This window comes from Protopterus annectens, chromosome 10.part0, assembly GCF_019279795.1.
Source record: "Protopterus annectens isolate FY-2018-M chromosome 10.part0, PAN1.0, whole genome shotgun sequence".
In the NCBI taxonomy this organism is placed as follows: Eukaryota; Metazoa; Chordata; order Ceratodontiformes; family Protopteridae; genus Protopterus; species Protopterus annectens.
In genome coordinates this window covers 271,038,635-271,062,649 of record NC_056744.1, presented here as the reverse complement: position 1 = coordinate 271,062,649, position 24,015 = coordinate 271,038,635, and positions in this window count along the sequence as shown.

Here is a 24,015-nt window from a genome sequence, read left to right as displayed (position 1 = left end):
CAAATTTTAATGTAATGTAAAGCATTTTATGGTTATTATATGCAGCTATTTAAAATATTTCTCTCAGAAATGATGCTGCTTCTTTCTGCTGACAAGTTTTATTCTCAGCATTACTCTGTTCTGCCTCCATGACTCTCTCTGCTGCTTTTACTCTTTCCACTGCTTAAACTGTTGCATTTTCCCTTGCAATGAAAGCTGCTTGTACTAAAAACAATAAAGAAGGTATTTGTGAATCTCAGATTTCAATGGACCCCAATTGCTATGATCCGAGCTTTCTCCTGTAAAACTAAAAAAGGAGAGTGTTGGTGGTAAGAACGGCTTGAAATATTCAATTGTCGAATTGCATTATAAGGATAAAATTAACTTCTGATGCCTTAGCAGTGAAGCTACACAGCTGTCCTCTAAGCTGCATTTTTAATCTTAATAAGTATCAGTCTTGCAGTATGCTAGCATGAAACTGAAGTGCTACAGATAGGCAGATCTGCTGTATACTCAAGGAACTATGTTCAGCTTTCTATACTTCTCATTTTTAGAAGATCACTTGATTACTTATTGGTAACATTCTCATTGAAGCATATGGCGACAAGGAAAACCTTCATTCAGTGCACGGTAGCCACTGATATGCAGAGAACTAAGTAGCCTTCTAATGGATATTCCTAGTCAGCACTGGGTTCAAAGGCTGTATATTAAGGTATTTAGATCAGACAGGGTGTGTCATTGTAGTAAAGTGCACTACACTGTTAAGTTTTGAAATTTGAAGCTTTGCTCTGTATCCATAGCATTGCTGTTTCATTTGACTGATGTAACTGGTGCATAACATCATGCCTGATCTTGCACGATCTCTCACCACATCCTTATGTTTGTTCACTACCTAAATGGCATTTTTACTAGAATTATAGAACTATTTTTTCATACTTTGTTTGAATTATGCTATTTTCTTTATTATGAATCAGAATACTTTAGTACTGATTAGAATCCATCTGACTTTCCCAATCTTGGTAGGCGCACTGGTGTCAGGACTGGAAAAAATGACAGAGTAGAATCCTCAGGACATGGAAACATTCCTACAATGGGGTTAAGGAAGTATCTGGGGAGGATGGTCCCCTGTTGTAGAACTAAGTAGCAGTCCACAAAAAACACAAAAAGCGACAGGTCAAAAAAGAGCCATAAAGTTGATAGACTATTGAGGATAAGAAAGAAATACTTTATGGCTACTATTGTGCAAGAAGCCCAGAATTTTCAGATAGAAGATATTCAAAAAGATTAAGAGAGAAATTAGAGGAAAGCAAAATAATTTTACAAGAAAAACTGACAAAAGCTTTAAAGGCAAATTTATTTTCATTAATACAATAGATTAATGAAAAAAACATTATATAGATTAAGAAACCTTGGTCAATTTGGAAAAAGAAGTTACTGAGGAGGTGCAAAATATGAACATCAAAACTTGGTGATTTTTGAAAGGTATAAAAAAGAAACATGGACATGGGAAAGAAAGCATGATCTGATATGCAATAATGTTTATGCAAAGGAGAAAGCCAAACAAATCAACACAAAAATCAGCTTCAAAGGTATCTGAAGAGAAATACAGGCAAAGACACCTAGAAATGGAAAATTCCACAATACAAAAAATAAGATCACAAAGGGAGAATGTAGAACAGAAGATTAGTTAAGATGAAGTTAATCAAATAGAAGTTAAAGTTATGGAATACCGTGAAGTAAAGGATTTAGGTTAGAAAGTCTAGCACAGGTTATGTCACAGCATGATAGAACAATGAGTCCTCATATTAGAGAGAAACAGGAGGAATGGGAGTCATTTGAAGAAGAAATATGGACATGCAAAAGAAAGAGAGATTTAATATGGTGCAATATTCATGCAAAGGAGAACGAAAAACTAATCAATACAAAAAAGCAGAACCAAAGATATTTGAAAAGAAATATAGGCAAAGGCATCTGAATATATAAAATTTTATTTTACAATACAAAAAAGTAAGAAAAAAGGAGAAAGTAGAATAGAGGATTAGTAATGGAAAAGTTAAAGAAATTGAAACTGAAGTTATAGATTACCTGCAAAGTGAAGCATTTAGTGTAGAAAATGCAATTCTGGTAACATCATAGCATGATGGAACAGTGAGTCATCAAATTAAGGAGAAACAGGTGGAATGGAAAGCATCTGATCAGTTGCCACATGAAGCTACTCTGGATCGTTCAGTAGGAAACTAGTACAAATGTTCAGCTGGTGTTGCACATCAAGAGAGAGAACAGGAAATACTGACAACTCTGATATAGCCAGTGAGTTCCCAATTCAAAGAGCAATGGATGGTGCATGATAAAGCTGAAGAGAATATGTCACAGGCAAATGTTCTAGAACTTTTTGCAGAATACCTATAGTAAAGTAAGAACAAAGAATGTATCCTCAGTTTGGAAGAAAACGATCTCAGGGAAGAGTTACTTGATTTAATAGCAATGGATTGACATATTAAGATTGATGAAAGAAATAGATTACAGAAAGTCAATGAGACTGATAATGTTAGAAACCTGGTAAAAGAAATTAACACAGCAATCAAGACTATTAACAGAAATTTATGTGACATAGCATAAAATAATAGGATATAATACTGTGCAGCTAAATTAATAACAGATAAAGTCTTACCACAAAAAGTTGTTGTTGTCTTTCGGTTTTTCCCGGTTAGGGGTCGCCACAGCAGAACTCTGGTTAGCTAATGATTGGCAGTAGATTTTGGTGAGGTACCAGCTCGACGTTCAACCTTCAACGAAGGCATGCTCATTTACACATGTCTTTCAAATGCCCACCCAACCATGGAGAGGACATGCGGACTCCACACAGAAGGCACTCCCCGCACTCCAGCCAAGAATCAAATGGGAGAACCTCTTGCTGTGAGGCAGCAATGCTACCACTGCAACACCCTTACCACAAAAAGTACAGGGCAATAATGGGAAGAAATCAAATTTCATCATGGAAGTATCAAATATAGAAAACTATAAACCAATTAAGAAGTTTTACTGTTAGAAGAATATAGAACAGTGAACAGGTCAACTAAAATGCATTGAAAGATACATGTGATAAAAGCAACGTGCAGTATTGGAACAGACCAGAATCTATTGTACACTATTGCAAATAATAAACTAAAGATATTTGCACAGGCAAAAAACTTAGAAGATATGGAAATAAATACAAAAAAAGGTACAAAATAAGAAAATCACTGATGACAAAAAAACAGTTTTATAGAGAATTGGAAACAAAGTAACAGCAATTGAAGCACTAACAAAAAAAGAAACAAATTACACATTTTGGAGTAATATCTATGAAGACTATGTGGAGCATACTAAAGATGGATAGAAGAAGTAAAAGAAACGATAAGAAGTTAATTGAAACAAAATTAAGAAAAGCTCCTAACTGGAAAAACCCAGGCCTAGATGCACTACCTAACTTCTGGCTCAAAAGTATTAACATCTTTTTCATGAAGATTTAGCCCTGAGAAAGAATTATTTATATGCGCACCCCGAACCAACACAAACTTAGTTAACAACAGATACTCCTTCTTTAGAGTGAACCTGCAACCTATCATACAAACTATAGCCCAGTAACTTGTCTTCCAATTTTGTACAGACTATACACTGGAACTGATGCTGACAGAGTCTATAGTCACTTAGAAGAAAACTCAATCATGACAATAGAACAAAAGGGTAAGAAAAGAAAGTCATATGGAATAAAGGATTGTTTGTTTTACATTGATCAATTACATTACAGTAATCACAAAAGAGTGACAAACTACTTTGCAGCTAAGCCATGATAAAGGACAAATTATTATCTCATGGATAAAGATTGAAAGGGACATACTCCAGGGTGACTCTGTCACCATTTCTATTTCATCTTGTCTTGCTCTATACACACACACACACATATATATATATATATATATATATATATATATATATATATATACATACACACATGCACATATATATATATATATATATATATGGGTTCCTATGAATACACCGACAGTCAGAACATCGACACTCACCTCATCGACACCAAAGCATCGACTGTTCAGAACATCGACATTTCAGGTAAGCGATCTTCCCCCTTACAGGACCCATGGTAGCACTTGTTTCCCTGTTGCAACGCGTAAGGTTTACGCGACTGTTTACAATTTGCGTTGTCCTTAACGTCATAAGGAAAAGGATCAGATGAGAAGATAGAAAATGTGGGAAAATCATAAATATAGTGCAGAAAACTCCTGGAACACCCTCATGTAGATCAGGATTAGATGCAGAAATTATTAAGGAGAGGTGAATTTATACCAAAAGATGAAAGGTTAAAATTGGCAGCCCAGGATAGTGGGCTATGGAAATGTCGGTTTACAAAGTCCATTGAACTTAGAGGAGAAACAGAAATATGCAGGTTCTGTAAAAAGTAATTGGAAAACAGACACATATCTTGTTTCTGGGTGTGATGGCCTGTATAGTAAAAAGCATAATAATGTGGCAAGACTGTTGCATTGGGAATTGTGCAAACATTACAATATAAACATGAACCACAAAGCATTTTAGAGAATGATAAAGGTGATATCATATGGAATTACCCAGTTCAAAATTTAGGTGGGAGAAAACCAGACAGTAGTCAATGAAAAGAAGGCAAAGGTAGCATTGATCATTAAAAGTACTACACCCAGTGATTACAGATAAAGAGAAGTACAAAATTATAAAATACCAGGATTGGCAGGCAAAAATAAGGGAATGTGGAAGAATACCCAGACCATTACAATAATAACAGTAGACACAATAGGTCTCATAAATAAGAATTAACAATCTTATTCAGATATGCTGCTGATATGTGTAACTCCATATGAATTGCAGGAGTTAGTTGTCAGAACATTGTGGATGCTGCAAAGAACACTTTTGGCTAACATCAAAGATTGAAACAATGTTATTTTCTCGACCTTTAGTCATACTTTGACTTAGGAATTGGGTCCATTCCCATGATGGTATTAGAAACCAAACAGACTCACAAAAATTTGACCAGTTGTAAACATTACACTATGGGATGCTCACAAACTTGATGTGATCAAAAGAGTGCTACTGTGTACAGAGAGCCTGCCCTATACCCATTCACTGTTTATGCAGGCCTACAGTTTATAACAGTATAAACCATATATCACTGCGAATCACAGCTAGCTGTTGTGCATAGTATAAAAGCAGGTAGCCGGTGATTTATGCATAATACCTGGTAGCATGGTAGATGATTTCCTACATCTGAAATTTTGTACCGTGACTGCTGCAAATGTAGTGCAGTGACAATATCAGGCAATGGTACCAACACTACCAGTATGCATGCTCCTAAGCAAAGTGCTGGCCATTGCACTATCATCTCAATATATGATGTATGAGGGAGTCTGTAACTGGTTCCCTGTAACAGTGTGGCTGCACAGAGAGTTTTGGTGGGTATTGAATACTTGGTGTCTCTATCCACATCTATGGATATCCACAGTTCGGACACTTATGCAAGAAATCTGTATCCTGTGGCAGGATGCAAACACGGAAATGTGTGTTCCATCATACAATCACAACACACTCTGATGTTTCATTTGACACAAATAACTATATGCAAATGAGGGGATCTATATTATGTCAGCAAAACTGCATTACAGCGAATGCCATTTTGCCAACCCATATAGACCAAAATCTTAAAAGAAAAACCCCAGTTCATCAATTTTCTTCTCATGGAAAAAAATTGGTGAACCAACAAAACACAACATACTACATAAACATTACAAACTCCCCCCCTAACTAAATATACCAACCCCAAGATCGCACTACAGCCAGGTAAAGGGCAATGTCCTGGCACAGGCCAAGTGATTTCTTTCCCTGGGAAAGAAATCACTGAGCTGAGCTTTTGCTCTTATCCAATTTTGGTTGATATGTGTTGGCAAAACGGCATTCGCTGTAATGCCATTTTGCTGAGATGATATAGACCGACAAATGAGAACAGAAAACGTGCACATAATAAGGCATGCTTTGGCAGTATTATCCAAAAATCAGGCATCTACAATACGTGCATCAGAAAATTCCTTGGCTGTGCAGGCAACATGGTCTGTTTCTAGTTTACAGAATCCTGATGCATACACACACACACACACACACACACACACACACACACACACACACACACACACACACACACACACATACAAAATCACATCTCGATTGATAAGATTGGGAGTACTATACTAGCTCTATGGCACAGAAGGATGTAGCCCTTTCTGTGAACCAGAAGATTATGTGTCTTATTGTGAATTGAGTCATTCAGCAGCTAGCAGGCATAGATGGAAGACTGTATCATTTGGTCTGCTTGCCTCTCAGCTCACAAACAGGATAATACCCAAAGCATAGACTGGTACCTTCAGCCCAGCCATGAAACAGAAAAAGAGCCAAATACACTCGCAGATCACTTACCTAGTAGGACATAATTTTGTACTTTGTAAGGAGTCAAAAAGAATAGGTGATATATTTAAAAAAATGATCCAATTAAAGATAATGGTTCACCACTGCCAGATTCTTCTTTTACATTGCAAGGCGGCTTTAGCCAATTAATACGGAAACAGATGGAGCAAAGAGTAAGAGTAAGCCTGAAGACCAAGATGGGGAAGAATGTTAAAACAACAAACAAAGAAACACATTGACAATTCTTCTCCCATTAACCTCAGACCATGAATCCATGTGTCTATTTGTTGCGCTTTGATTTTCTATGAAAAACAAAACTTTGCTTCCATGTCTCCTGGCAGCCATTATAAAGACAGCATCTACCAAGTCATTCATAAGAATGTATACATCTGTATCTACTCCTGCATCAGTACAATCTACAACACTACTTTGTCTTCCAATTACCTAACTGCACTTTATGAAACTTTCTTAACTCCCTTTTCAGCACTGTCATGTCTTTTTTCTAAATCCTTTTAATTAGTATTTTACATTTATTTTATTAACTTCATACAATATGTTACATTCCCATAGTGCATGACATCTCATCAGCAGTTTGCTACATTTCTTACCCCACCCCTATTCTACTGTTCCCTATTGCTTATATTTGGATTCACCCTCTCCTTTCTCTTTCACCTATGCAATATTTGCATACCTTTTTCCAATTGCTTTTTCATGTTTCCCTCCACTCCATTCCTCTTTGCAGGATTTTTTATTTATTTTTATGTATTTATTTAATTGTATTTATGTATTTATTTATTTGTTTATTTATTTATTCTTTCTTGACTGGATTACTCTTACTAGGCTTTTAGGCCAGGGTATTGAGGAACTTACCTTACTCTTTTTGATTGGTGCTGTAGGATATTTTGCCTCCATTTAAGCTACCACCAACTCACAAAGATGGGGACTATGCTTAATATCTTACCCAAGAGACACCACATTCTTGAGTGTAGCACCCCCACCCCAATCAATCTACCTGGTGTGAGAATTGAACCCACGGCCTTCTTCACCACTAATACAGAATTTTTCTGTCATCTTCATCCCATGACCTGGAACCTTTTGGGTAAATCATAATCTAGTGATGGATTTAACTATAGTACTGAGTAGTCTGATTAATATTCATTTCAATCTCTTTTTTCACTTTTTCTTTCTTTCTTTCTTTCTTTCTTTCCAGATGCTGTTCTCATTCTTTATGCCCCATGTAAAAATTTCCATATGTATTCTACTTCCTTTTGAAACATATCTCACTAGGTCTTCTGTGCTTGCTTCCAGACCTCTTGACTTCTTGTGCCTCTCCATAGTCCCAGAACATGGGCATCATTCCTTCTTCTTCCTGACACCTCCAGCATATCCTCCTTTCTGTCTTCCTCTCCCAAACGTATGGCAGTATGATACTGTCTCTGCAGTACTCTCAGGCTTTGATCTCCAATTCTGTGTACTTTTTGCATGTGCTTCATTGCCTGAATTGTCTTCTGCCAGTACCCTGCAGCTCCTCTTCCATCATTTCCCCTTTCCAATTAGTTCTCATTCTCTAACTTTTCTTCATCCTCGTCCTTCAAAAATGTGTTTAATCCTTTGCCTTCCTAACTGCTTCCATTTCCTCCAGGGTGCCATCCTCTCTCCTTTTACCTTCCCTTCCTGTCGCTTCCTTTCTTCCTTTGTCATCTCTTTATTCTTTTTTGCAGATCCCCTAGAGGACAAAGTGTTTCCATCATAGGACCTCTGGTTTTCTGTATTTGTATATTAACTATTCTCTTGTTTTAAATCTTTCCCCAGCATCCCTTTCTCTGTAAACAAGTGCTTCCCCTTGAGTTATTCCATTCCCCCTCCATATTTCTTAAATTGCCTTCCCTTCTTTTCCCCCTACTCTTTTCCCCTTCATTTTTCTGAGTATACCCTAACCCCACATCGTGCATCCCATTTCTTTTACTACTGCTTCACTCCTATCCTTTAGTGATCTTCTCCATGTCTGGCTGCCCCTTAGTCTCTTTTGCTTAACATCCTTCTCCTCATTTTCTATCTAAATGTTGTTACATGCCGGTACTTAGTGAGTGCTCTATGGTAGCCCGCAGTCCTGCTTTTACTATTCTTTCTCATTTTTTCCTTGCTCAGTCTTTTCATTTTGACTTTATTGACCTAGCCTTATGTTTTTTTTCTATGTGTTGAACCTTTTGTCACTATGGCCTATTTCTATGTTGCACAGTAGCTCTAGTGTTATTGGCGGTGTCATCATCCTTGCTGTGTTAATTCTCCCATGGAATATAGAAGTCATTTCCCTCACTCTTTGGAGAGTATTCCTTACACCTTTTTCCCACTTCCTCTAGGTTTTTCTCTATTGTCTCTTTCACTAGGTTCCCAACATAGAGCATTAGATACTTAGGGAATTCTGCCTCTTATATCAGACCTATTCCCCTTTAAATGTTCTTTTTTCTTAACCGTACTAACAATGTCTTTTGAATGTTACACCTCAGTCCCACCAAATTCCTACATTTCTTCAATGATTCTTATTGTTCGCATTGCTGTGGTCGAATCCCCTGATACTAGCATTCAGTCATCTCCATATAACCTAAACTGAGATCATATACCTTTATTTTTCTTGAAGCATAACTAAATTGTATCTGACTTCCACTGTCAGCTTTTTGAGCACTATCATGACAGAACTCGGAAAAGAGAGTACTGTCTGTCTGGTACCCTTGTCTATCTTTGCCTTCTCAGATACTCCTCCATTTATAAATATTTCAATTTCTGTCTCTTGCTATGTGGCCTGTAACTAACGTATGAACTTTTCTTTCCCTACCTGGCTTGCTGCAGAGTCTTCCATAGGAATTCCCCTCTCACATCAAATGCCTTCAGCAGTTTAAAGAACATAATCCAATCATTCCCTTTCTGTTTCTGTTCCTCCCACTGCAAAAATTCCAGAGGGTCCCACTGTATTTTGTTCTGCCTTCCTCCCCTTCAGAAAGCCATTTTGCCTTATTTACATTGTTTTTTGCCAGTACTTCATCCAGTCTTTGTGCTGATATATTTGTCAAAATTGTGACATATACATTAATCAGATATATAGGCCTATAATATCCCACTTCCTCCCATTGTTCTCCCCCTTTAGGTATCACAGTTATCCTGGATTTCCTCATACTTTTAGATATTTTGTCTAAGTCCTGCACTCTCTTGCATTCCTCCACTAGGACCTTCTGTATTTCCTCCCCTCCCCATTTGTATAACACCAGGGTGAATGCATCTGACTCTCCAGCTTTCATTTTCTTCATCTTTTATATGGCTTATCTCTTCATTTGTCACCTCTGCATTCAGCTCATCTCTTTGTTCATCCTTCAGTGTACATATCTTAACATTCTTTACCCAGTTCCATTCTAAGACTTCTGCCCCTTCCTGTTGTTTGTAAATTTCCCAATAGTTTTCTTTAAATATTTCCCATCAGCAAATCCTCTTTTAAATATTCTTCCTTGCTCCTTATCCTCCATATCATTTTCTTCTGCTTCTTTTTATATTTCTTGGCTAGCTGCTTCCCTTGTGCCTCCACCACTATCTATCAGTAATCCATCCATTACTACTGTTGAATGTCTTGCTCTTTTATAATTTTACTCACCAATTCCATTCTTATAGCTTTTTCTCTAATTCCTCCTTTCATTTCTTCTAGCTTCCTTCTGTACCCTTCAAACTCTCTTTCCAGTTCATCAACCCTATTCAGTCTTTGACTTTTTTCTTCCCTAATACATTTATTAGTAATCTCCTGACAATGACTTTGATCCCATTCCAACAGTTCTCTTCCAGATTGTTCCTGACATTCATATTGTCCTATAGATTCCTTTATTCATTCTTGCCATCTTTTCTTCTCCTCTGTCTCCTTCCATTTTTAGCTAGCCCACCTCTAACCCCTTCTCATGGTTTTCTCTTCCTGCAGATTTGGAAATGTCTCACTGCTTCATGATCTGATATATGTTTCTCCTGCAGTTTGATCTCTTCCATTGTTTCCATTTGGTTTTCCTTCCCTAAGAACACATCGAACCTACTTGCCTGTACCAAAATGTTTCTTAGGAAGGGGAATTCTATCTCAGATGGATAACATTCCCTCCATATTTCCAGCCACCCTCCCACTTTTATTTCTTGGGCTAGTTCATGTCTCTTTTTTTGTATTATATTACCTCCTTCTGTACAACTTGTGATTTTCCTGATTCCGTGTTGTTATTTGCAGTCTACCATGTTACCTCTATCCCATCGCTTATCTGTGCCCAGTTAGCAAATAAGTTCCTGGAGAAACCTTCTTCATCCCTGTTCAGTGTGTATATGTTTCTTGTTGTCCAGCATGCACCTTTCATGCTTCCCTGCCAGATGATCATTCAATCTATCCTGCTTTTTATCACTTTCTTTATGATTGCCTGAAGCACTCTGTGAAATACAATTGCTACTCCCATCTTCTATCACATTGCTTTTGCATCCATTTGTCCCTTTGAGTAGTCTTAACACAATATCTTCTACTCAGCTTTGATTCTCAGATGTGTTTCTTGTAATGGAATAATGCTCCCCACACAATGTTTCCTGTATTTTAATTCTTCTGGAATACTCTACATAATTAACAGTATTTTCTGTGTTGTTTTTCTCATCCCTCTCTGCATTTCCCAGCTGCTGCCATCTGGTATCAGCCTTCCTTTGGGCCTACCCTCTGTATGAACATTATATTCTTTGACAGTTGTCTGTTCTTGGAACTTCTTATCCTTGAACTTTGGGCCTCTGATTTTTGGCTCTTTCAAGTGTATGGGCATATCCTAGATATGTAAAGTTCTGTGTGCCATCTTTCTTTGTATGGTAGTCTGGGATTTTATTTTTTATTTTATTTATTTATTTATTTATTTTTGCAGTAGGCTCTTTATTCAACTACTTATACAACAATCCAACACCATTCCTTTATTTCACATTAATCTGTCGCTTGTTCCTTATTTTAGTTTCCCTGTTTTTCCTCATAAATTCCTTTATACGTCCCCCTGTTGTTGCATCAGAAATTGTAGCTTAAACTTTCTAAGACTCAGATATCAAGCATATATTTATGGCAGTTTATCACACCCCATTAAGTAGTTATGAAAAACTATATATCACTCACTTTGAAGACATCCCCCTGTGATTCATTTGATTATATTACCCATCATTATCCTGGATTTGATTCAGTTCTTCCCATTGTTTGTAAAGTTTTGATGTTGTTTTCCCAGTGATGTGTTTTACAAGGTGGGAGTCTGGTTCATTTAATACATCCTCCCTGCCCTGCCACAGTCATCTAACTTTCACTGTCCATTTATTCCACTTATTTATTGCATCTCACTAGTTCTGAAAAATGCTCAGTCCTTCTGCAGTCATGCATTCCATCACTTCAACCCTGCCATCCATCATAAATGCTTCTTTCCAGCATGTCTAGTTCCTCTTTTGTCCAACAGGTCACTTCTGGATCACCTGCAAACCTCTCAACTCTACAGAGTTTCACAGAATGTCCAGATTTTTGGCTCATAGTTTTGGTCCATTTTTTATAAAATTGTGGTTTTCTGGAAAATTATTGGCAAATCATTAAAGATTGTAGTTAGAAAATAATGAAAGACATTTGAGTTTCAAACTTCATACCCTTCAAAAAAGTCATGCTAATGCAAAACCTGTTATTCTATCAACTTTCTAAGTTTTTAAGACCAGTATTTAAAAATTGTCCCTAGTTTTGGGTCTTTGTGCCACTTTTATTTATGGCTTTACCCAGATTCATTGATCTAAGAGGTTGAGAGGTATGGTCACCCGAAACATCCAGTGCAGCACCATCCTCCCATCTCTTTAGAACTTTCCCATTTCTGTCTCTGATCCTGCTTCTTTCTCTGTTTCTGTGCCTAAATATCCCATCGGAGAGGTTTCTTTCTTTTCTGTCCCTTAGGTATCATTCTTTCATATGTTTCCACTCCACATTGGGTCTGTTTTCTCATCTCCTTGTTCATAGGTTCACAAGTTTATAGGCAAGTACTAGGCTAGCTGCCCTTGTGGACCATTTTAAGCCTAGCAAATTTCTCTTTTTGTGCTTAGAATTGGCCTTACCCATCCCATTGTCAATAATTTTATATTACCCCTAAATATAATAACTGGTATCAAAGCATAGATCATTTCAAGGGACCCATGCAAGGGATAAAGCATCTAGGAGCTGCCTATGTCCATTAGTAGTAGAGGGAGCAGTCTTAGTGTAAAGTTTCTGTTTCCCATCCATAGATCTAAGTTGCACTTGAATTTGGAAAGGGATGAACTTTGTTTGATGTGAATGGGAACTCTGCCCCAGAGCAGTGGTATCCCCTGTGCGATATGCCCATCCCTCCAAAAAGTTCTGTAGATATTGCAGAAGAGACATATATTCCTAGACCAAGTATTTTTGATGGCAATGGACTTGCTGATCTACTGTAAATCAATCAGTATATGGTTGGAAGATGCAATGCATCCCATGCGCAGATCATCTCTTAGAAGTCTGAAAGATACCAAGTATAGTGTCAGGGCTTTCAGTCAGTCCATGTAGGACATGTTGTTTAGGCCTTGTATCCTTTTAGAAAGGTACCTCTGTGGGCATTCCAGTTGTTGCATGTTTCTGGACAGACACTTGCCAAACAGGGTATCATATTGAATAATTGGCCTAACAATTGCCCTACAACAATGGACACATGTTGTTCAAAAGTTAGCTTACTGTTCTGATAAGTTTCTAAATCCTGAATAACTGGGTCAGCTCTTAAGGGTGTATTGCCAATGTGGCCGTTCCTTGGGATAGATGACTTCCAAAAGGATGCACTGATGCATTTATTGGCATTTTGTTCCAGTCAATGAATTTGGCACCAGTTTTATTTATTTGGGACAAAGCTTCCTGCAGGATATCTATATCACTAGGGGATTGAATGACTGCCCTTAGCTTTCAGTCATCTGAAAACTTGGTCAGTCATAGCCCTTTGGTATCTGCATTGTGATTGTCTTTGTGACTCTGTTTCTTTCTCATCTCCTTTACTGCAGAGTGACCCCTCTGAACTTCCTGGTATTGTATTCTTCTTCCTTGCAGGAGTTTCAGCACCAGGCACTGCACATTTACTCAGTCCCCGGGATTCATGAAGCTTGCGCCATGCGCCGGAGTAGCGTCAGCAATCTAGCACCAAATATGGCCATCAAGCGATTCTGGTAAGAGCTGCTTCCACGTGCACTACCAGCATACGCCAGAGCTGCGCAGCCCCTGGTGCATGTATGCTAATTACCCCATGTGCAGCAGTGTAGCATGCAAATGAAGGTATATAGCAATTCATGAAGTTGTGCAGGCATAGTGTAAGCATGTAGAAATGTAAACCAAAAAAAAAATGGTTTACATTTTGTCAGACATAAAATCAGAGCCATGAAAGTGGACCAGACTTACGTATTATAATGTTAATATATGCCACTGGCTAAATGTATAGCCAATGGCATAAAACAACATGCACAACATATAAAAAATAACATTTAATGTCATGGCCACACCAATGCAAAGTAAAATCGCAGTGCATTGGTGCGCAAACAGGATCACAAGGAAAATATATTTAGATGTCATAAAACTGTAATATAACGCAATTCATGATATCCCCATAACATTCAATGGCATGCATGCTACACCACAACCATGGTGCAAGGGTTGCTAAGGGTCTGTGATAGTGCTCCGTGCGGTAACTAGGAATTAGCAGTCAATGCCATGCAAATGAGTCAAGTAATACTGAATCGCAAACGCCCCGCCGGCGTAAGGATGTACCACACGGCATAGCATTACAACACCGGGGAGTGGCCTGGAGGTAAACATGACATCAAGAGAGGGGTGCACCAATGTAGCTTTAAGCACATTGGATCATTTCTAATCCATGTTGCATATTGCTAAGCAAAGCCACAGGATAGGGGTGTGGAAGTAGCCATAGCTTTGCTTAGCTGACAGCACACAAGGTAACTGAAAGTTCATGTGAACGTGGATGAAAACATGCACAAAACCCAGTAAATGGCTGTGAGCGGCGCACACCACAGCTGATACAGGAAGGATACGGGAAGTCAATAAGGAAATGCTGCAGCATGGCAATTGGAGTACAAATGAGTAATTAACACATAGAAACTCACAGTGGGCCATAGACAACAGCTAACAAGGCTGCTAGCAGCTACCTGCAGAACAGGAAAGGGGAGGTTCCATACAGCAAAGAAAAGAGAACTGTCACAGCAGAACAAAGCAAACTTGCAGTAGATCGGCTACATAACACATTTCCCAACACAATCCTGTGTTGTGGAAGCACAAAACAAGAAAGGTGGCAGCTGGATGCATGCCTGACAATTTGAGGGGAATTGGGTTGAAAATAGAAGTAAAGGGCAATAGATGAATCACGGCAGACAAGCATAAGTCAACACCAAAGGCCCCACAATAGCAGTACCTGCTGTAAAACCAATAATTAAGATACCCTGCAGCTGGAATAGCACAAACACACCCAATTACACCAGCATCATCCATTGCACAATAGTATAAGGTGTGAAAGCCCCCCACACACACTTGTGTATTCCCAGACACTCTGCACCATTGGTGTATATAGACTGGGAACTTTTAATATGTATATGTTAGGGGCTGCCATAGCTTTGATTCACCAGCATGTGTTGGAAACTGACGGTGGTGTGGAGGATGATGCTGACAACCATCTCAGGCACCGGAGGAGGAGACAAGTGTTCAAACCCAGTGTAACCTACCAGGGGCTACATGATCTGGAGATAGTAGAGCACTACAGGGTTGGCAGGGACATCATACAGCAACTTGTTGAGCTGTGCCAGTCATGCCTCAGAGCCAGAGTTAACAGAGGGGAACCCATCCCAGTGGACACAAAGGTATGTGTAAGCTTGAGAATATTATCCACAGGTAATTACAAAGGCCAACTGGGGATATCATGGGGATCTCACAGGCATCAACTCTTGTACACACAACCGCCATTGGCACAAGGTAAGTCAATACCTGAACAGTAAATTAAGCTATCAGTATGTGTCCATACTGAATGTACAGGTTCATAGATACATAGGTAGGTACATGTCCAACCGCCGATGCCACTCATAAGCATAGGCAAAACGTGTCTGCTGTCACCACCCCATTGATCAACTAACTGTCCCTCTGTGGAGCAGAGCCACTTTCAGGATCCCTGGGGTGTAGCTACTGTTCACCACCCACTCTGCAAGGATTCCCAGGAGTGTCAGTGAGCGGTTTTGTATAATGTAAACAGGGATGTAGTTCCAAATAATGGGGAACATCCCTGACAGGAATCTTCACAGATGTGTCCATGTTACATAGTATACCTTAAACACAGCTTGCATATATAGGTAGTTCTCCATAGAATAATAAACATGTGGAACACACAACCGCTGAAATGTGCGTTGATCACCCTTGCACTATCAGTGCCTTCTCTGAGAGGTAAGATATCACTGCCAGGATTAGAACACGCAACCATGTACACATTCATCACAATAACATACTACTAAGCTACCTGAGATGTACCATTGGCAGTTGTGTATACTGACAGGATAAAACACAAAAGGTAGGAATGTGTTGGAATAGGACAAACCGGCATGTACCCAATGAAAGGTGTATGTTTCATATATATATATATATATATATATATATATATATATATATAAATAAATATATATATATATGTATATGTATATATATATATATATATATATATATATATATATATATATATATATATATATATATGTATATATATATATTTATATATATATATATATATATATATATACACATCATATATATATATATATATATATATATATATATATATATATATATATATACACATCATATATATATATATATATATATATATATATATATATATCTATATATATATATATATATATATATATACATATAATATATATATATATATATATATATATATATATATATATATATATATATATATATATATATAGAGAGAGAGAGAGAGAGAGAGAGAGAGAGAGAGAGATATGTCGATATATATGGATATACATATATATGTAGATATATAGATAGGTTAACAACATCTACATAACCATGGAGGTACATATAAATGGGATACCTACCACATACTGACTGCTTTACATACCAACGCACATAATCCCGAGGCTTAAGGTCTGAAAGAACACAGTACCAAAACACCAGATGCATGAGGTATAATCTCACGATGTTAGTGGACAGTTAGTGCTTCTGGTGTTGCGGTTCGGGTAGGTTACTGTGTGTACATGTGTTTCTTAGAGCTGTAGTGTGTGTAAGTGTGTGTTCTGTGTGTGGTGTTTGTTCTTGGGGGACTGTAATGTGTGGTTGTGGGTTAACTTGTGCATCTCTTTGTGCAACCTAGGATGTAGAATATTAAAATAGGGGGTGGTGTGGGGGGCGCAGACACTTACATGGGGGGTGTAGGGGGGCTTGGCCACCTGCTCATATGTAGTGTAGGATGGTTTGTTTGGATGTGTTGGGTAGCAGTGTGTCTGTGTGTGCATGTGTGTGTTCCATGTTCGTGTTACCTTCGCGAGTTACTGTCAATGTCGGTAATGTGGGGTATGGGAGTCTGGTCCCGTACTTTGTGCATCGGAACACTGTGGATTCGGCATTCCGTAGGTCTCCCGTATACAGCGGTTGAAGTGTTCATATATGTGTATAACATAGACCAGAGCAATCACACATTCTGCCACTACCAACCTTGAACAAAGGATATGGAGAGTATATGCCTATACACTATTACAAATATGTGCCATGCACATGAGCCAATGATAGTGTTACCACCTGTCCCACTTTGCGAGAGACACTCCCTCTTTGGGCAGTTGTGTCCTGACCAAATATATTAAACGTGGCAAATGTCCTGGGATTGTAGGACATAATTATGTCCCATATGTACTGTAATAGTTGCATACAATAGTTATTTCTGTATCTAAAATACCTACATGTTACAGGAAACAGCATAAGCAACTAAACTGCTAGCAACAAAAATAAGCTTATAATTAGGCAAGAAAGGAAAGTTCTATCCCTTGCACTGACCATGGGTTTGTGTCGGCCTGTAAAATCAGATGTGTGTCCTGAAAAGGTCACACTATGGCCATATGAAAAGGTGGCAACCCTAGCCAAAGATGGTCAGTCACCAACACAACTACGATGACTGCAAATACCTATGACAGAAATACACAGCTATCATGTAGCAGCACATTATTACATTCAGATGTATTACCAAAGGGATTCAAGGACTAACATCACCTGCATGCTATACAGGAACCACATAACAGTGCTTTAATGAATCAGCCTGCAATTACCAATGTATTAGTCCACAAAAGGATAGGTGTTCAGATAGGGAAGGAACCCTCACGCACATAGCGATTATGTATAAAAGCAGTTCCTACACACCTGCATCTGCTAAGCACACCCACCATCAACCCCACACCCAAACATATTACAATATAAATTGTAATAGCATCACAGATCATTCACACACTGTACGACATCTGCAGAACCCTTAACATACCTTTTCAGAGACACACTAACATGGCCCTATGTGAAATAGCTGCTGTTATACAATGGAACAGCTGCTGATGTAATAGTGCTTGATTGCACTAATCCCATTTCAGAGGGTTGTGCGTACAACGGGATGTGTTAGCCATTAGTGAGTAACAGCACAGTATGCTACACTTGTACACCAAATCAAGGATGTCTGGTGAGCACACTGTACACCACATAACAGTTCATGCATAACCATACGGCCTTGAGCTGGCCAAACATCCTTACCAGACTTAAACATCTGCAGAAGTATCAGGTACAAACAAACCCTGCATAACTAGCACTGTTCCGAAATATAACAGCTGTACTCACATGTAGAACTAAATCATCTAGCCATTACACACAGTCCACGGGAGTCATAAAGCTAATATATCTCTGTGTGTCTCCATATAGGTGTTGAAATATATCACAATAACACATCTAGGCCATCTCCCTCGAAAGTAAGGCAAACGGACAACGCCCAAAAGGAGTACTTACTTATACACCACTGTTGCCATGGTATCAGCTAATGGAGTAGCTGAACAGCTGATGTGCATCCAATTAACTACTTCGGAACAGCAATTGGTGGACAGGATACCACATGTTACTGATATGTAACTAGAAAAGGATGTGTTATCACACATTCAAACCATCCATATATACCAGCGGAACGTTACAAAGAACATTGAAACACAAACCGAAAAGGATTGAATCAACAGTTCACGACACCTCGGGTTACTGATAAGGTATGTAGAACAGTCAGCATGTCTGCGTATGTAGTACTTTTCTGTAGTATTTAAAGTGCACGCAATCCATATAGTGGAAACAGTTATCTTGTAGTGATGTATTGCTGAGCATAGTAATGCTTGTAGTATTTGTGTGTACTGCTGTAGGTCACAAGGGATGCTATATAAAGGATTTGAACAGAAATATTCCTCACCAGCCGGTGTCAGTAGCAGGGCTGGTCCAACAAGTGTGTGTTATAACAGGGAATAGTATATGCTGATATATTGTAACTGTAGCCATACGTATGGATGTATTACAGAGAATAACATGTGGAAGGTTGGGCCACTGTGCAAGTATGATTTGCATTGTGGGATATTGTGCCAAAAACTGTGTAATGTACAGTATTGTAGACAGATATGTATTACAAGCTACATAGCATTACTGTAATGTTAGGCAAACATAAGTTATGTCAATTGGCATTTACAATACACAATAACAGGATACATATGTCATTTAGTGAGCTGACAGTTTATCATCATAATAGCAAAGTAAAATGGAAGAGCTATTTAACTATCCATGTACATAAGACATGTAATATGTGCAAAGGTAGGTACTAGGCTCTTACCAAGGGTATCTGTAAGCCTAGCTAGTATGTGTTGGCTTTTGCCACCCACATAGGTTGGTTCCCTGTGCCTCTGAATGGCAGAGCCAATAGTTCCCTGTGGCTCCGTCCAGCAGAGCCACTGCAGTGATCCCCAGGGTACATGTCTGACTCCCATCCATACGTCAAGGTTTTCCTTGAAGATTGCTCATGAGAGGCCCTGCCTGATGTACATTGGAATCATGCTCCAAAGCATAGGGAGTGTCCAGGTCAGGAATCTATCCATCCAGCACATCCTACTCATTGTTGTGGTTAGGTGTATATGCCTAAAGCATGTGGTTGTTAGGGACTTCTGTTTAGATGGAGCATATCCAGCAATACAGGGTTGGACATGGGCCTTGTATGTCAAGCAGAGATCACCTGTGAGTATGTATATCCAAAGGGGATGACTATGCACCTTTAGGCATTCAGCTTGACGCCATGATATTAACACCAGGTATCCGTCTCAGTGTGACCCTTCCAGAGGGTGTCTGTAACAGCTGGGGAACAATTATGTCCCCTAGTTTGCAGTCGTCTGCAAACCTTTTCAGCCAAAGCCCTCCTGTGCTTGTCTGTATGTCAGCAAAGTATATACTGAACATGAGGGGTCCTAGGACTGAGCCCTGGTGGATGCCAGTTGTAACTGGTATACAGTCAGATCTAGGGTATGCAACTCCTACTGTGTGGGTTCTGTCCGTGAGCCGCTTTGCAAACCATCACATGACATAGAGGTTAATGCTCAGGTGGATGGGTATGTTGATAATACCAGAAGGAGGAATGGTGTTGAAAGCCTATGAGAGATCTAGGTAGGCTGTGTGGACCTCCTTACCCTCATCTAATGCCTTGGTAACTGTCTCTAATAAGTCCACCAGGTTTAAGGGCATGGTCCGGCCTTAACAATGCCAAGCAGGGAGGGGTCAAAGGTTTGGAGGTACCCAATGTCTCTGTGACAGTGATCCATGATGTGAACCATAGCCTTGCAGACCAGGCTAGTCAGGCCTATAGGGAAATAGGTCTCGTGGTCCATTGTGACACCACCTTTGTGGAGTGGTATAACTGTTGCTGTGCGCCATTCATGGGGAACTATACCTGATGAGAGGCTATTATTGAACATGGTGCGTAGGTGGGGAGACAGTACGATCTGAAGTTTGTATAAAACGCAGCCTGAGATGTTGTCCAGTCCCATGGATGCTGTGATATTCCCTTTAGAGTGTGCAGCTTTGAGAGGGATCTGCCAGGATGTTGCCAATATCAATTGTGTCTGTAATGTTAGTGCCTTTGTGCTGTAACTCAGAGCAGATCTGGTTGTTGACATCGAGATATGTGAGATAGCTATAGAATGCTTTGTGGTTGTTGTTGGTATTAGTTGCATTATAGTTTTCATAGCTAGCTTTGGAGAATCTTATAAGGGATCTCACCTTACTGAGGCTGGCCAGGGATCTCCTCCATGCATGGTATTCTACTCTCTTTTGCAACAGTGTCTTCCTCCTGTAGTACAATATGTTTATGGCAGGGGACCACCAGATTGGTTTAGTTAATTAGGAGTATAGTGTCCTGGTTCTGTTTGGGATAGCACAAGCCATGCACTCCTGTAAGTGCTTATAGAGTGCATTTGTGTAGAATTCAGCAGTTGTAACAGTACTGTCCATCTGCATGGGTGTCATGACGTCCACCACGTCTGTCTTAAGAAGCATGTAGTTGGCCTTGTAGACATATTATACTGTGGTTCCCTTAATGGGGGGTAGGTGCAGGATGTGGATATCAACGGTGTTAATCACTTGGTCTGATCGGACCAACGAAGAGTTGGCTTTACGTGTGGAACACCAGTCACTCATGATGGTAATGACTAGGTCTAGGATATTGTTGCCCCTGGTGGGTGGGTGGATATGTTGAGTCAGGGCATTGGTGTTTATGAATTCCAGAAACCGTTGAGCTAATGTGTTGGTACACAAGTAGTTTTCCCAGTTAATGGTGGGGTAGATTCAGTGAGACTTATGTGATGAGTGTGGTGTTGTGCAAATGTGTACCTTCTCCACATGACAGTCAGGATCAGGCTTGGTTGGAGAGACCTTTACCTCCAATTTGGCTAGATGAGTGCATCTCTCACAGGTTGTAGTGCTGGGTGGTAGGTGGAGAGGCTTGTCTGTGTACATGAGGCAATGTGTACATTGCCTCAAGATGTCCAGATTCACCAGATAGACAGGTGAGAACACTGGCAGTTGACTCTTGGACATGCCTGAATATAGAACTACATTCACCTAGATAAGTGAGGAAAGTGAGTACAAGAGCTACATTACTCTATGCAAGTGGGAAAAGTATGTACAAAACCTGTTCACCCTTACCTGTGGGTAATGAGGAAGATTGAGTGCTATAGTAATTATTAGCTTACGTAGTGTTTACAAGTCCTGAACAAGTGCTTAGCATGAATAAGCAATCCAGATAGGGTCTTGGATAATATAAACACATGGCCCTCTCCACCCAACAGGTACACAAGCATATATCCATGTACACCACAGGGCCCCTGTACCCACAACTATGCAGGTACAAGCTGCAGTCAGTCTGCATGGGACCTACTCACATCACAGGCTGTATCATACACATATGGCAAAACAAGATGCTCTCTACCTACACATCATGTAAAATATAGCTCCATGTCAGGTTGTGTACACACTGAATGATGCACACCAACAGGTATCTCAATCCACAAAGGGGGAGGCACCACTGATAATGGGAAGTACTTTACTACTACCCTGCTGAGTTTGGTCTGGAAGGTCATGAACCTTGATCACTTAAGTGATGTCAGCAGTACAGATGTAGATGACAGTATGGTTGATGTCACACTGCATATCATAAACTTGCCAGGTCATAGGACATCATCACCCATACTGTGTACTACCTACCCTCGATATACTAGATGTACACTCCTATGTCACAGGAGTGTTTTGCAACAGGACTGCTGGCAGAACCAACACTACAGAAGGTGTCTGAACAATACATGATCATCACACCAGTGGCAGCTACAGTATGTCAGGGTTAATGAATTTTATTCCCCCTCATTGCAGTCCATACCTCACAGACAAACAGAAGGCATCTGCATATTGAAGTATGTGAATGGCTATGACCTAGGAGCAATAGCTGACTTGCATTGTCACCCCTATGTTAATAACCCTGTACCCATGAACTACCACCTAGGCAGCAGTCAACATATTGGACACTTGTGTGTGAGGGATGCAGCTGAGCAGCTGTCTTTCCTGTGATAGCTATGTCACCACACCTGTCAGGTAGTCATATATGGCAACCCTAATAATGATAGGGTGCCATTAATGAATATAGAGATCATTGTTCAGCCATACAGAACACTCAAGTGACCCAAATCAGATCTCATATTTCCTTTAAGTAGTATTAAAACTCCAAGTCCAATAGTAAGTTGAACGCAGCTTTATTAAAATCCAGTAGCGTTTTCGCTGCTAAAAAAGAGTTGCAACTTCTTCAGAACAAACAAACAAAGTGAATATTAGCGCCAAATATTTAAGAGGAAATCAGAGGTGTGGCAATGACATCACTTCCTCTAGTGTGCTATTTCACTTTAAAGTCACAATCAGCAAAACAAAATCTAGCGTTTACATCAACATAAATTTAAAAATAAAAAACATCAAGTTATGAGCACAATGTTACAACCTTCATATTAAAAATTGAAAATTGAAATCTACTTTAGATTTAAATGAATTATAAAATGAAAAGTTGTCAAGTTGTATGGATACATATATATTCTAACTTGCAACTAATGTAAAATAAAATGTAAAATAACTTCTTTTGTGACTTAAAATTCTTTCACTAGATCACACTAAAGAAATAGTAGACTGAAATAGTAGTATGCAGCTTTTTGTGACTACTGTCCCGGATTCTATATAGGCAAAACCGACCGGAAATTCCGGGAGCGGATCTACCAACACAACTACACAATTAGAACCGGGAAAATGGACAGTGCCTTATCAAAACACATTTCCAGAAATCCTGGCCATAAATTTCATTTTATGGCCATTGACCACATACCACCTAGCATCAGAGGTGGTCCACTTACACTGATGCTAGAATTTAGAGAATTGGAATGGCAAATAAGGCTCGATGCATTCAGTGACCCAGGTTTAAATGAGAACTGCAACATAGCAGCAATCCTAAAATTAAAAAGTTACATGAGATAGTATTTTCAGAATATGTTAGTTTACACTTTCATAATTTTCATAACACTGATTTATATGTATATTTCACTAGACAAGTCTACTATTTCTTTAGTGTGATCTAGTGAAAGAATTTTAAGTCACAAAAGAAGTTATTTTACATTAGTTGCAAGTTAGAATATATATGTATCCATACAACTTGACAACTTTTAATTTTATAATTCATTTAAATCTAAAGTAGATTTCAATTTTCAATTTTTAATATGAAGGTTGTAACATTGTGCTCATAACTTGATGTTTTTTATTTTTATTTTTATGTTGATGTAAACGCTAGATTTTATTTTGCTGATTGTGAATTTAAAGTGAAATAGCACACTAGAGGAAGTGATGTCATTGCC